This window comes from Schistocerca piceifrons, chromosome 3, assembly GCF_021461385.2.
Source record: "Schistocerca piceifrons isolate TAMUIC-IGC-003096 chromosome 3, iqSchPice1.1, whole genome shotgun sequence".
Lineage (NCBI taxonomy): Eukaryota > Metazoa > Arthropoda > Insecta > Orthoptera > Acrididae > Schistocerca > Schistocerca piceifrons.
Genome location: NC_060140.1, coordinates 478,118,966 through 478,134,858, shown reverse-complemented (window position 1 = coordinate 478,134,858; position 15,893 = coordinate 478,118,966). Strand labels below are relative to the sequence as shown.

At 43.8% G+C, this 15,893-nt stretch overlaps 1 protein-coding gene across 1 annotated transcript in view; it reads right to left on the bottom strand.

Moving 5' to 3' along the window:
• LOC124788750 (tRNA dimethylallyltransferase-like) overlaps positions 1-15,893 on the bottom strand; it is a 604,197-nt gene that overhangs the window by 320,245 nt on the left and 268,059 nt on the right. The gene's annotated exons all lie outside the window — the stretch shown is intronic.

Genomic DNA, 15,893 nt, shown 5'->3' with positions numbered 1-15,893 from the left:
AGCACGCATCGTAATTTCAATAATAAATCATCACTATTGCAAATTTCCTCCAAATGTGTATTCCGTTTGCTGCCGAACAGATTACGTATCGCTTTATTCGCTGTCGCTTGCGGTGCTAAAACAGAATTCCCGATAGTATTTGACGCTGAAGCAACTGAAACAAAAATTCGTAGAGAAACACGCACATTTAATGAAAGCTACAGCCATGCAAGCACACGAATTTTTCACAAGCGATATCGGATAACGCAGTTCATTTGAATTCGAAAAGAGTGTCCTCTCTTCGATCAACTGCGATGCGAACCACACGCCTTTGACCCTTCCTATGAAAGCTGGTGCACTAATTTGATGAAGAATTAAAGACGCATTTTTATATAATCTTGCCTCGAAACGATTTCTGTGTTACTCTTTAGCAAGTCGGGAGGATTCTGACTTCCTTTGCGAGAAAATTTTAACCTGCCTATAAAGGTAAACATAATGAAATTGCCAAATCGTGCCACTAGCGTGGTAGCCGCACACTTCAGCCGCTGCGCTGCGCTCGCTTAGTCGAAACAGAACGAACGTTACGGGTACAGAAGGTACACATAAAAATCAAACATCGATTTTCTTGGACAGCAGGGGCCATCGCATGGAAAGCCGCTAGCCAGGTACTCGGGACAAGTCCCGCTACGCGAGTGGTTCCCAATTCGGGGGTAATTACTCCCCGAGGAGTAAAATTAAATTTTCTGGAAGGTAAAAATAAAAAGCTTCAACTGTATTTTGGTAACGAAACTAAATTATTTCTCACAAAGCATTACTATTATCACTATTTTGTACGACCATAAGACTGATTACCATAAGTTACCAATAATTACATTTTTCAGGTACAAGCGTTAATTAATTACAGTGTGGTGGCGGTTACAGATAGTGAAATGAATGAGAGGACATCGTCCATCTCACACTGTCCACCCACTATACTTTGTACCATGCACATACGACAGTCAAGCTGAAACATATGCTTCACACATGTTTAAATATCTCGTGAAAATGGCTTCTTGCAGTTGTAGGTAGTTTCAGCAGTGGATTATAAATTGCTTCATTATTCACTTCACAACAATAAACTAAATGACAGCACAAAGCTACTGTAACTAGATTATGCCCACTATAATGCTGCAGGGCACACATATTATTATTATTATTATTATTATTATTATTATTATTATTAGCAGCACCAGTAGTGGCGTCAGACACAAAGTACTGGTAATCTAAAGTGTTCCAAATTTTATCAGTCCAGAGGCAAGCAGCCAAGCAATCAAGTGTTTAACGAACGGTAGACCTAAGTATATCTCTCAAATTTTAACGTCGTTGAATTTAAATTGGGGTGCGAGATGAGGGTGAATTAAGTGACGCTAGGAAGGAATGGTGCAGAGATAACATGTTTTGTAACAGTGTCTGCTCTCAGTGTGGATAGCTGACTTTCTTTTCTGACAAGGAGTTAAAGGCAACATTAGCGATGCACTGATAATTGCTTCTTCTTTCTATACATAAAAAAGGTTGTTAGAAATAAGCAATTGCCATTGTCTGATTGACTCAGATGGTGATATAATAAAGGACAGGGGTAAAATACAGTTCAAAAATGTACAAAATGTACTGAAACCAGACGGCAATAATCAGAGTCGAGAGACATGAAAGGGAAGCAGTGGTTGAGAAGGGAGTGACTCATCGTTGTAGCCTACCCGTGATGTTATTCGATCTGTACACTGAAAAAGCGATAAAGGAATCCAAATAAGAATTTGGAACAGCAATTAAACTTCAGGAAGAAGAAATAAAAACTTTGAGGTTTGCAGATGAAATCTGCAGATGAAATCTATCAGAGACAGCAAAGGATTGGGAAGAGTGGTTGAACGGAATAAACAGTGTCTTGAGACGAATAAGATTAACATCAACAAAAGCAGAACAATGGTAATGGAATGCAGTTGAGTTAAATCAGGTGATGGTGAGAAAATTAAATTATGAAAAAAATGGCTCTGAGCACTATGGGACTCAACTGCTGAGGTCATTAGTCCCCTAGAACTTAGAACTAGTTAAACCTAACTAACCTAAGGACATCACAAACATCCATGCCCGAGGCAGGATTCGAACCTGCGACCGTAGCGGTCTTGCGGTTCCAGACTGCAGCGCCTTTAACCGCACGGCCACTTCGGCCGGCATTAAATTATGAAACGAGGCCCTTAAAGTAGTAGACGATTTTTGAAGTTTGCTTTTTTGTTGGTTGGTTGATCTGAGGTAGGGGACCAAACAGCGAGGTCATCGGTCCCATCGGATCAGAGAAGGGTGGGGGAAGGAAGTCGACCGTGTCCTTTCGTAGGAACCATCTCGGCATTTGCCTGAAGCGATTTAGGGAAATCACGAAAAACCTAAATCAGGATGGCCGGACGCGGGTTTATACCATTGTCCTCCCGAATGCGAGTCCAGTGTGCTAACCACTGCGCCACCTCGCTCGGTTTTGTTATTTGGGCAGTAAAATAGCTGATGAAGGCCGAAGTGGAGAGTACACAAAAGGTAGACAGGCAATGGCAAGAAAAGCATTTCCGTAGTAAAGTAATTCGTTAACATAAAATAAGATTTAAGTGTTAGCAAGTCTTTTCAGTCAATATTTGTGTGGAGAGTAGCCGAGTATGGAAGTGAAACGTGGACGAAAAAAGTTTAGACATAAATAGAAGTTTTGGAACTGTAGTGTTACAGAAAATGCTTTAGATTAGATGGTTGGATCACGTAACTAATGACGAGGTACTGAACAAAATTGGGGAAAAAAGAAATTTGTATTACAGCCTGACTATAAGAAGGGATCGGTTGATAGTACACACTCCGAGACAGCGAGAGATCACCAATATGGACGGAAGTGTGGAGCGTAAAAATCGTAGAGGGAGACCAAGTGATGAATACAGTAAGCAGATTCAGAAGGGTATAACTTGCAGTACTTATTCGCAGATGATGCAGCTTGCACAGGGTAGAGTAGTGTGGAGACTTGCATCAGACCAGTCTCCGGACTGAAGAGCACACATAAAAAAATACCCATAAAGACTAAATATCATCTATCTTTGAGTAATTTAACAAATTAAATTGTTCAAAGAAAACTCTTTTTTGATTCTAAAGTTTGATTAGGAGTTACGGTTGATAAGGGTGGTTGGGGGAAATGTCTCATAAAGGATGCGAACCACTGCTCTACAACATACCTAAGACCAATCAAAATACGTGATCAATTGCCGCTAGCTGGGACGCTCTAGTTCATAGGGACCCTACGCCACAGTGCTTTCGACTCGGCGCCACTGCACAGAGGAGACAGGGAGACGTATTAGCCGTCTGTGATGGGGCGACGCTGCGCGCGGCTCGGTTTCCGGCTGGGCAGCAGACAGCGGCGATAAGGCTGCCAGCGGGCCAGCTCGGCGCACAAGAGTCCGCTTTCTTCGGCGACACCTGAGTTCCCAGGCCAGCACAAAGGCGCCTTGTTGCGAGCCACGGCGTCGGCGCCGGAAACTTCCCTGCAGTGACGCACCTCGGCCCGCCTCAACCGCCGTCACCTGGCGGAAGGACGGCCTTCTGCCGCCTCGTTCTGTGCTCGCGCTTGCGAAACACACAGCGAGAATCGAGCTCTGCGTCCGACGGACATGCGCATCTACGGGACCGTGTCTGGGAGAGAACTACCCATGTGTCCTCCTCGATGGCAAGTTTCATCAGAGACAAGGGTAACGTCAGGAGTGCCTCAGGAAGTGACAGGGCTGCTGCTGTTCTCTATGTAAATAAACGACGTGACGGACAGTGTGAGCAGCAATCTGCAGCTATTTACTGATGATACTGAGGTGTACGGTAAGGTTACGAAGCTGAGTGACTGCAGTAGGATACCAGATGACTTAGACAGAATTTCTAGTTGTGTAACGTACCCTTTGAAAAATTATAAATGTCTGTGCTTAAACTGACACACAATATTTTTGGCGCAACGCAATCTGACTTTTAATAATCCCTACAAGAGAATAGCCCTGACTAACAATAACCTATACCTTTCATGAATCACTTACCTTACAAAAATCTTCGTCACTCGACCTACTGCAAAGCAGCGAGCGCCAATACTGCCAGCTAGATAAAAATTCTAACTACTGAAGGCACTAACTACTGATAGGCATACTAAGCAAATGAAAGATTTTGATAGAGAACAAACAATGTATTTACCTTAATAGTGTTCAAAAGTCATAAAATATATATATATCAGTTCATGGCATCCAGTATTACAAATTTACACACGTCCAGATCATCCACTCTCAAAACTCCGCCATCTCTCCCCCCACATCCACCACTGCTGGTGGCTCACCTCCAACAGCGCAACTGTCCAACACTACAATAGGCAACAACAATGCAAACCAGCTACAGACTGCACACAGCACAGCCAGTGATTTTCATACAGAGCGCCACGTGGCGTTACCAACATAAACACCTAAACAGCCTACTTACACTTGGTGTGATGAACGGCAACTAGCTCTAAATGTAAAAAATGTAAGTTAATGAGGATGTATATCAAAATCAAACCAGAAACGTTCGTATACAGCACTAGTAGTGTTCTGCTTGACACAGTCAAGTCGCTTAAATATCTCGGCGTAACACAAACTAATATGAAACGGAACGAGGACGAAAGGGCGGTAGGTAAGGAAGACGAAAGGTCGACTACAGTTTATTGGGAGAATTTTCTAGACTGGTTCACCTGTAAAGGAGACCGCATGTAGGGCGCTGGAGCGTCGTATTCTTCAGTACTGCTCGAGTGATCAGGATCCGTGCCAGGTCGGAATAAAGGAGGGCATGGAAGTAGTTCAGAGGCAGGCTGCTAGATTTGTTACCGGTAGTTTCGAACAACTAGTAAGCGTTACAGATATGCTTCCGGAACTCAAACGGAAGTCCCTGGAGGGACAGAGACGTTCTTTTCCAGAATCATTATTGACAAAATTTAGAGACCTGCCATTTGAAGCTGACTGCGCAACACACCCATCATTTTGCACGACAACGCGCGGGCGCATACAGCGCAAGCTGTGGCTGCTCTGTTCGGTCGATGGGACTTGGGAGTACTGTACCGTCCACCATACTCCCCGGACTTAAGTCCTTGTGACTTTGATTTGATTCCGAAGACGAAGGAACCACTTCGTGGCATTCACTTCAGAACTGTTCCACAGATTCGACAAGCAGTAGACCGCTCCATTCGCACCATCAACAGAACAGGCTCTGCTAACGGTATGCTACGCCTTCCACATCGCTGGAAACGGGTTCTACTCAACGCTGGTGACTACTCTGAAGTACAGTAAGAGGTGCAAACATGTAACTCTTTTGTATCGGTTATAAATAAATAGTTCCAACTAAGAGTATAGGGCACCGAGGACTTCAGGTTTACAACCAATGTGCCTCTTGAGACGTGTAAACGAGGTCGAAAGTGATGGGAGGCTTCCATTTTTGGAAGTCATGGTTTACAAAAAACAAAATGGTATTCTAGATTATATGTTCACAGAAAATCCACAGGCTGGCCAGAGTGGCCGTGCGGTTCTAGGCGCTACAGTCTGGAACCGCGTGACCGCTACGGTCGCATGTTCGAATCCTGCCTCGGGCATGGATGTGTGTGATGTCCTTAGGTTAGTTAGGTTTAAGTAGTTCTAAGTTCTAGGGGACTGCTGACCACAGCAGTTAAGTCCCATAGTGCTCAGAGCCATTTGAACCATTTTTGAAAATCCACACACACCGATCGGTATCTGCATGTTAAAGAGTTGCCAAGCACCATACCAAATCAAAGGCAACCTTAGGACTCTGGTACGCAGAACATATTCCGACGCGGGCAGTTTAATCCGAGGAGTTACGCATTTGATGGGTATGGTTAAGGAAATTGGATACTCTCAGTAGGAGATTTGCCGGGCAACAGATCTGGACCATCCCCTGAGGTGTATGAATAGGACCATACATATGTGGCCTTTATTCATTATGCTGGGGCCAAATCGATTAAGACTGAACGAATTTTAAGGGGTTTTAAAATTAAGAGTGTGTTCCGTCCACCGTCCAAAATTACGGCTCTACTCGGCGCTGTGAAACATGATTTGTGACATAGGAAGCCTGGCATATATAAAATTCCGTGTGAATGTGATGAGGTTCACATCGGTCCTTCGATTCGCAAGGCTCTGGACAGGTGCGTGGAACATCGCCGTTAGACGAGGCTATAACAGCTAGAAAAATTGGCGGTAGCACAACATTACCTAAACGAGGGACACGGGATGGACTCTAAGAGACTTTGATAGTTCCCAGGACTTCCTGTTTTTGGAACGGTATTCATAAAGAGGCAACTGAAATTTGGTTCAAATGGCTCTGAGCACTATGGGACTTAACATCAGCCCCTAGAACTTAGAACTACTTAAACCTAACTAACCTAAGGACATCACACACATCCATGCCCGAGGCAGGATTCGAACTAGCGACCGTATCGGTCGCGCGGTTCCGGACGGAAATTTGGTAGGCAGACAATTTGACTAATAGAGACAATGGTTTCCCTCTTAGCAGGACGTGGAACCCTGAACTATTCCGCATCAAAACACAGCTTTGTTCGGTACGGCCAGCACGAGTGTTCGAAAACAGTCTCTGAATGCGACCGGTGTTCTACTAAGGGAGGCGGCACCAGGTCTGTTTTGGAGGGCAGCAATTGTGGTGGGCGGCGCATCAGTTTTCAGAGGGACACAACAGCAGCAGCAGCAGCAGCGTTCTCCTGAAGATAGCTGGCAGATGGACAGCCGAAATATCGAATCATGTTTATTTTAGGATTCTGAAGCAAACCTGAGGAGACTGTCAAGAATTATTACGCCGGGAAAGCCTACGAAGTCAAACGCTAGGATGTTGTGTAAGTTAGCTCAAGTGCTGCACAGTGCTCGTTACAGCCGATGTCAATTTTTCTCCCTGGATGTTCAGTGTAAAATCATTCACAGCTGTACGTGATTATGAAGTGGTTTTATTTCTTTGACAGTGTAACGTAAAAGTTACGGACACATTTGACACAAATATAGTTGTATGCGAACTAACCACGAGGATTAAATAGTAACATCCGAATGCCTAGGTACACTGAATAAAGACACAAAGCACAGCGGTCCACACATACATTTTCTGTTGATTTTTCTGCATGAGACTCATTATTATAACGTTGAATAAGACTACTTAAAACCTCTGTCAGCCTATTAGACAAACAGACAAACAAAAACTGAGGCCTCTTTTTTTTAGCAGAGATTTGATAGCCCGAAGGAAGAAAAGAAGGACGGAAGATTACAATTTAAAATCTCCTCCACGACCACGTCATTTGACACGGAGCTCAAGCTCGGAATAAGGAAGGGTGGGGAAAGGAAGGGACCGCCTACTTTTCAAAGGAACTACCCCGGTACCCGCGTTAAGAAAATTAGGGAAATCAGAAAAACTTAAATCTGGGTGGCCGGACGTCGGTGGTATCTACAAGGTGCTAAATCATAGCTTTAGGGGGAGATAAACGAAAACACGTATTCTCTGAATCGACTGGGTAGAGCCGGCGAATGTGTGTGTGTGTGTGTGTGTGTGTGAGAGAGAGAGAGAGAGAGAGAGAGAGAGAGAGAGAGAGAGAGAGAGATGATAATTCATTTTCCGTGTAACATTTCCAGACAACGTTGCCTCAGGCATTCGTCGAAATTCCATCACATTTTCGTTAGCACGCTTAACAAGGTCTTCTCCCTGAACGCTGCGCTACTCCCTCTCCCTCTCCCTTTCATTTCTCACATGCGACGGCTATGAATGAAAGACTCCATTGCCATACTTTCCACACAATTACTGTTAAAGGCACTTGCAAACAGTGTTTCGGTGGTTGTGATAACAATGATGATGATAAAAATTTTGTGGACAGCAGAGAAGGGTAAATTTATCAATTTGAGATAGGAGACCCTGATCTGGGAATCAATGAGCGAAAATTCACAAGCAAAAATGAGAAAATATCCTTGCATCATTAAAACTGTCAGCCGAATGGGGGCTCTGACTCGGAGTCTTACCTTTCGCGGATAAATGCTCTTACTATCTGAGCTATCCAAGCACGACTTTCCATCTACCCTCATAGGTTCCCTTATGCCAGTGTCTCTCCTCTACTTTCCAAACTTCTCAGAAGTTCTCCTGGATACCTCGCAGAATTAGCACTTCAGGAAAATGCGACGGGACGGAAAAATGGATTAAGGAGCCCTCATACGTTCAATAATATTGTCAAATCATTAATTCACTAACGAGCAGTATTTATGACTCCAAAACCACTCTCACTACTGTAAATACGTATTGAGCATGTGAAGTCAAGTGTTGAAAGTTTGATAACAACCGGCCGAGCGGTTCTAGGCGCTACAGTGTGGAACCGCGCGACCGCTACGGTCGCAAGTTCGAATCCTGCCTCGGGCATGGGTGTGTGTGATGTCCTTGGGTTGGTTAGCTTTATGTAGTTCTAAGTTCTAGGGCACTGATGACCTTAGAAGTTAAGTCCCATAGTGCTCAGAGTCATTTGAACCATTTTTTTGACAACATCCGCCGTTGAGATGTTTACCGAGCATCACGAACCGGCAATCCGGCGTTAGTGTGCTCTGTTCACGTTTTCAGTTCGTTTTTGTTTATATCACTCCACAGACTCAATTTTTCAAGTAGTCTTTCGATACAAAAAACTTTAATAGGACTATAAAAGGGAAGTCGCTGTATTTACCACTACAAGGTGGTAAATAGAGGATTTACTATAGCATTGTCTTCTTTATTATTTTGAAAATATAGAATGTCTTATAGCTTACTGAGTTGTACTGCGTAGATTATAGCGCACGAGACTGCTCAGCCCTTGCCTCGGGTTAGATCCTTACTACCATCCCACGTCTGTTTTTTTTTATCGCTCTTTTGTTAGGTTTTGGGAAATTAAATGGAGAACACGTTTGGCAACACCGTCTCTGGCGGTCCGCTTTAATTTCCACGCAACGGCATGATTGGTTAACATCAGTGCTAAATCGCACGGAAACGGCGCAACGTATCGGATTTTTTAATTAAAAATTATTTCTCAGCACAACCTACCCTTGGACACCCTTGCAAGCTTTCAAACTGTTTATGACCACAATTTGCGTACTACGACTAGTGAAAGGTCTGCGAAGTACAGGCCAGTCTCACCATATTACCACAAAACGTAAAATGTCTTTCTTATCTTAATATGTCATAGCAGGTCAGATATAATTAGTCACAGGTTTAATAAAAAATTTGCTAATGTGCTTGCTGATATTGTAAGGTGGGCATGTCATTTTGATTTTTATAAGTTATCGATAAGCACTTCAGAGAGAGAACAAATTGTGTTACTGTCAAACAATCTTTGGTCTTGTTGCAGTACATTCTTTGCCTCTTCGCAGTCTGATTAATTCTCAGTAAAAGTGTGGTGTGATGGACGAATTCAGTAGTGCTATGTTGACTTGTGACTGTATCTGTTAGATAAGAAAGATTTACTGTACAGGACAGAGAGATGCACATAATGTATATTCTTAAAGGCGAAATGAATGTGAATTTTGAATAAAATTATTTGTTTTTGAAGAGAAGAAGTTTGAGGTAAGGCTGCAGCACTGCGCAGCTGGTTTGTCGGAACGATTATTGTCAGCTAGTTTGTTCGCTTGCTCAGAGCTGAGAGAAAGACCACCCCACTTCCCCGCGTCATCCATTAACATATCAACTGATTAAGCTGTTTGGATTTTATAGAACTCTGTTAACACTGTGCCCTTTTTAAATCATTGTTCACTCTGTTGAGCATAGTATTATTGATAGCAATCTTATGTTTGAAGATCACGCGAAGCTTTACCCTGTCTTTTTGAGCACATACTACATTATAAAATCACTGTCTTGGAATATCCTTTCATAGGAATAGTTACTCTCCCCATCTCGCTGTTTAAAGAAGGTTTCTCGTTACACATTATCACATCGCACTATATGGTATGCAACAATTTGAATACTGGTTGTAAATTTTATTTAAAAATAGAAATTTATGCTAGCCGCAGTCTGCTTGCAGTTTGCTGTTGTGCTTTCGAGAAATCGGCAACAATGTAGTCAAGATGAGAGGTAAGTGGAAATTTTGATTAGGGCCAGACAATTGTTTTACTTCAGTTGCGCATTTAACATAAAGACAAGCTGTGTTGAGACGAGTTACAGTTCAATTCAAATTAGGTTCTGTTTAGTCTAAAGTTAACATATGAGGTTAAGTTGGATAACAGTTTGTGATGCATACTTTTGTTAAGATGTAGACTTTTTGTAGAGCGGAGGTAAATTTGGGCTAAATTTCGTATAAAAACACATAGTGGGGAACTTAAAACATTACAGTACTAAACTTCGAGCATCCAAATGACTTGCCTGCCTCGAGAAACCTTAAAGTTACACCCCATTTCTCGTCAACTGCGATTGCCCCTCTCATTAACATATTTAGCTTCTCTATTTTATGTCTTATCAATATTAAGAATTTGCTGTAGGACACAAGGCTTGTCCGACAATAGTTAATTAACTGAGGTTATGATTTGAGGTCAGAAAATTAACGTATTATAAGTTGCTCCTTTTTCCTCCATTCTCAGACCCCATTTCTTCCTTTTTGTTATTTTCTGTTGTTTACCAGCTATAGCTAATATAATTGGAGCACAAACTTTCTTTTGAGTGTCCAACATCTTAACCTTGTAAAAATGCACTGCCCCTAACAATATTACTGATGGTGTGTCACTTCAATTAACTGAAGGTTTGACAAACTAGTGTTGTCAATAAATGTTGAATGTCTGCAGGCTCCTTCAGCCGTCGTGAAGGGGATGACTTCCCACACGAATCTTTTACTCCGCAGCAGTGTGTGTGCTGTTCTGAAACTTCCTGTCAGATTAAAACTGTGTCCTGTAGAGATCACAAACGGAACGAGTACGAGTCTAATTTTGCGGGTTGCATACTTAACACATCAAGGGGCCGCTGTTACCTAAGTGCTAGCGGGCTTTCTTCGTACCCGCTGTACATCCGAGAGTACGACGAGTCTGAGAACTATGGTGCTGCGGTCGCTTCATACTAGTCGACTCGTTCTCTCTTACTGAAGCATGCAGGAGTGTAAGGCTAGTCATGACATACTGTAAGTACTATATATAAGTACACGATCTTGCTGCTGTACAGTAGCACTCAACAAGGTGAAATGACCGGGTGTAGGGCTGAGATGGGCTTCAACGAAGTTGTGTTTTGTGAGACAGTGGAGGGTGTGCGACGAAAGTTAATTGATGCAAAGCACACAACTGCAAATGTGTTCTATTAGAGAAGGAGAGACGTCTGGAATAAATTTCACGCTATAGTCCACTTCAAATGAAAAACGTACAAAATATGCCCAACGCAATCAAAATGGTTGTATTCTTCTTCATTCTACCTCCATCATGAGAAAACGTGGGCTGTGTCAAACGAAAACTGGGCACAGAGCAACGTCACTGTTACATCCGTGCAACAAAAAAGCGCGTTATTTCTGTATTCATTTGTTCGTGTCAGCTTACGTTTGTGGGCTAACAGCCAATTGTGTAGCTTCTCATTCCTTTTTTGTAATTTATTCAAATGTGTGAATTCCTAAGGGACCAAACTGCTGAGGTAATCGGTCCCTAAACTTACACACTACTTAAACTAAATTATGCTATGAACAACACACACACCCATGCCCGAGGAAGGACTCGAACCTCCGACGGGAAAGGCAGCGCAATCCGTTACATAGCGCCTCAAACCGCGTGGCCACTCCCCGTGGCTGTAATGTATTTGAATAATTAATCAACATTTAGAGGTTGCACTTCATCCTCATGTCATGTCATGTTTTCTGTCGTTACATACTCGGTAATGCCGCGAAAGCGTGTAATAAATTTACAAGTCTTCGAAGAAGTCTTTCTGTATAAATGTGTGTATAAACAGAGCAACATTCACTGCTAAACGATCAGTCATTATATTGGCATATAATAATCGTCACACCCAATGGTTGCTTCTGTCATTTAGACAGGTCGGACGTTTTCTGACATTTCAACTTGCACTGGAGAATGGCTAAAAAGTGGAACTCACGATTGTGTGAAATAAATGGATAATAATTTATAATTTCTTTGAAAACGGTTGCGCACGTGGCGGGATTGCCGCGAGTCCGCGGCTATACTTGCGATCTCGTGTCCTTTCTGAACGAGTCGAGTCCACTTGTACCCGACAACAGACTAACGTGACGAGTGATCTGCGGCGGACACTTGTGAGTTGAAATGATAATTAAATCAAGAACCTACGCTGTCGACAGGCGTTGATTTACATCAACGGGGACAGTTGAAAATACGTTCCCCGACCGGGACTCGAACCCGGGATCTCCTGCTTACATGGCAGACACTCTATCCATCTAAGCCACCGAGGGCACAGAGGATACAGCGACTGCAGGGACTTATCCCTTGCACGCTCCTCGTGAGACCAACATTCTCAACTTAATGTCCAAACACTACATTCTTCGTGCCCCTGCCCATTACACTCATTACTCGCGGCAGACAATCTTACCGAGTCCTGTAAGAGTTCGGGCAATACGCGTGCATCCGCACAGAAAAAGGTCAATGGCCGCTTAGACATAACTATATGAAGATGGTGTCTGTCGCGCTGGTTAAATTAATAGCATGTCCGAAAGAACAGATACCATCTTCATATAGTTAAGGCTAATCGGTCATTAACCTTCTTCTGTGCGGATGCACACGTATTGTCCGAACTCTTACGGGAGTCGGTAAGATTGTCTGCCGAAAGTAATGAGTGTAATGAGCAGGGGCACTACGAATGTAGTGTGTGGACTTTGAGATGTGAGTCTCACGGGGAGCGTGCAACGGATAAGTCCCTACAGTCGCTGTATCCTCTGTGCCCTCTGTGGCTCAGATGGATAGAGCGTCTGCCATGTAGGCAGAAGATCCTGGGTTCGAGTCCCGGTCGGGGCACACATGGTTCAAATGGCTCTGAGCACTATGGGACTCAACTGCTGAGGTCATTAGTCCCCTAGAACTTAGAACTAGTTAAACCTAACTAACCTAAGGACATCACAAACATCCATGCCCGAGGCAGGATTCGAACCTGCGGCCGTAGCGGTCTTGCGGTTCCAGACTGCAGCGCCTTTAACCGCACGGCCACTTCGGCCGGCGGGGCACACATTTTGAACTGTCCACGTTGATATCAACGCCTGTCGACAGCGTAGGGTCTTGATTTAATTATCATTTCATTCTAGAGCGCTGCATGGTCACCATCTTCATATACTTATGAGTTGAGTCTAAGGGGCACCCGCAGACGGCGAGTTCGAAGATGACGTCACAGGACTAGCTGGCGAGTTCAAGGCGATTATACGGAGCTCATTTCTGATCTCTGGTCTCCTGGACCGGGACTCCAACCCCGAACCTTGCCATTTGTTCGCCATATACTTTCTTCAGGAGTTTTAATCCCATGCGGTAAGCAGGAGGACTTACGAGAAGTTTAGAAGGTAGAACAGTGGTGGGAGTAAGGGCGCGAGGACAGGTTATGAGTAGCACTGGTTAAATTAATAGCATTTGCCGCGGAAAATAAGATTTCAGTGCTACGTAGGATGCCTGATCCGCTTCAAATTTTCTTCGGAAAGCAGTTATGACATTGGCACATCATTTTACTATACGTTTGGCTCGGAGCACTATTTTTGACGCGAACATTTTTCATTTGTTCGGATGAAAGCACGACATATACACAAACGCGCTGATCTAAGACTCGTTTGGAGGTGAGCCGTAAGATTCTCAGCAGAAAATCCTTTGGAGGAAGCATTTCCGGCTGTGTACCAGAATTCTTTTCCTCGATGTTCTGGAGTCATTATGTTTTAACCACGCTTACACTAAAAATGGATGTCGACAACGATTGAGTTTTTCTCGGCACTGACTGAGCGTTTGCCGCTCATCACAGGGAGAGGAAATAATAATGGAGTAATGGCGCTGTGTGCAGACGCTGCGCCGTCTTCTGCGTCCCTATGGCAATAGCCATGCAGCTACAGAATTCCGGCGCGCGCCGTGGAAAAAGCAATTAAAACGGCCGTTAATTGAAATGAAGCTTGCGACGCGGAGGGCGCGGTTATTAGGTTTGCCTCCTCGCCCCGCTTCTTACATTCCGCAGACGGCTGGCGCAGCGCACACGCCGCCGCATCGCATTTCGTCTTTTTTTCCTCCTCCCACCACTCTCCCCACCGTCTTTCTTTCTCTCTCTCTCTCTCTCTCTCTCTCTCTCTCGGTGTGCGCCCTCTCTTGAATGGACCTTAGCACACAGCCAACACCGAGGACAACCGCAGGAGGTCGTCGCCTGGCAACGCGTAGTCCCCCACACCATCGATGTCCGCGGCGAGGAGGATCCGCAGTCGAACCGTGGGGGAGTCGAAAACTCTGGTCGGTGCTGCTGCTCTCGTGCTGCGCTTCGTGAAACAATAAACGTAAAGAAACGTTAAAAAGAGGGGAGAGAGAGAGAGAGAGAGAGAGAAGGGTCGGCTCGGTTCACTCCAGCTGAGTTACGGGAGACAAGACGGCAAATCAACAGTCCCAACACTTCACAGCGGGCCGCTTTTCTTTCTGCTTACTCACTCCGCTTCAACCTTTCCTTAAGGGAAACACGCCGGCTGGTGACGCAGTGCGACACACACACACAGAGAGAGAGAGAGAGAGAGAGAGGGAGAGAGAGCCAACCCATTCATGAAAGAATGAGAACACTAACGTAATCAGTATAACGCGAGTTCGGAAGTTTGAACCGTGACACAAGTATGAGGGGCAGACATATAGATTTCACTATCACCTCGCAAAAATAATGAAGTAATTTATTTATTTATTGTGTGCATGTCTGCAGTAAAAAAATTGACGATTAGAACTTAACATCCCGTCGATGCCAATGTCATTAGAGAGGGAGCACAAGATTGGACTGTTTCGAGGATGGGGAAGGATATTGGCAGTGCTCTTATCAAAGAAACCATCCCGGCATTTGCCTTAAACAAATTTCAAGACCGCAGCTACATTTTTTCGAGGTGATAATTAAAACTAATCCTCCTAGCTTAATAAAACTGTGTGCCGGACCGAGATTCAAAATCGGGATCTTTGCTGTTCGCGCGCAAGTGTTCTACCATCAGAGCTGCCCAAGCACGACTGCAAGGTCTGCAGGAGAGATTCAGTGAAGTTTGGAAGGTAGGAGACAATGTACTTGCGGAATTAAGGCTGTGAGCGAGGGTCGTGAGTAGTGCTTGGGTAGCTCCGTCGGTAGAGCACTTGCCCGTGAAATGCTAAGGTCTCGAGTTCGGCACAAAGTTTTAATCTACCAGGAAGTTTCATATCAGCGCAAGCTCTGCTGCAGAATGAAAATTTCATTCTAGAATCATACTGTTTGTCTTTGTTGTTGCAGGATTGTTTGTCTTTGGTAGCGTTTTCAGTAGCAATTTATTAAAGTGTATTCATTGCATTGTTACAGCTCCCCTGCTAGAATAAAGACGTATAGGTTTCTTACGTCATAGGTTATCAGTGGTTTGGTAGTATTATGTGCATGTGTTATTATAACGCAGTGTTCTATCACTGATTGTTTTAAGGGTATATAAAAACTTTATATAAAAAAGTTAATGGTTATTTTATTTCATATTATTAGCTCCATGAAATTATGTATTTTTTGTTTCGAGATTCTAATAGCTGCCTGTTTCAATATACTCCTTTTATTGTGTATGCTTTGGCTGTTTGCACATTTCACAAGAGTTTTCCAAACGCTGTAGCAGCCTGTAATGCCAGTTTAATGCACTCAAGACTTTATGATCCAGGGCCAGCTGCTTATTGTATGTTGCGTGCGTCAATGCACGTGAATAATTCGTA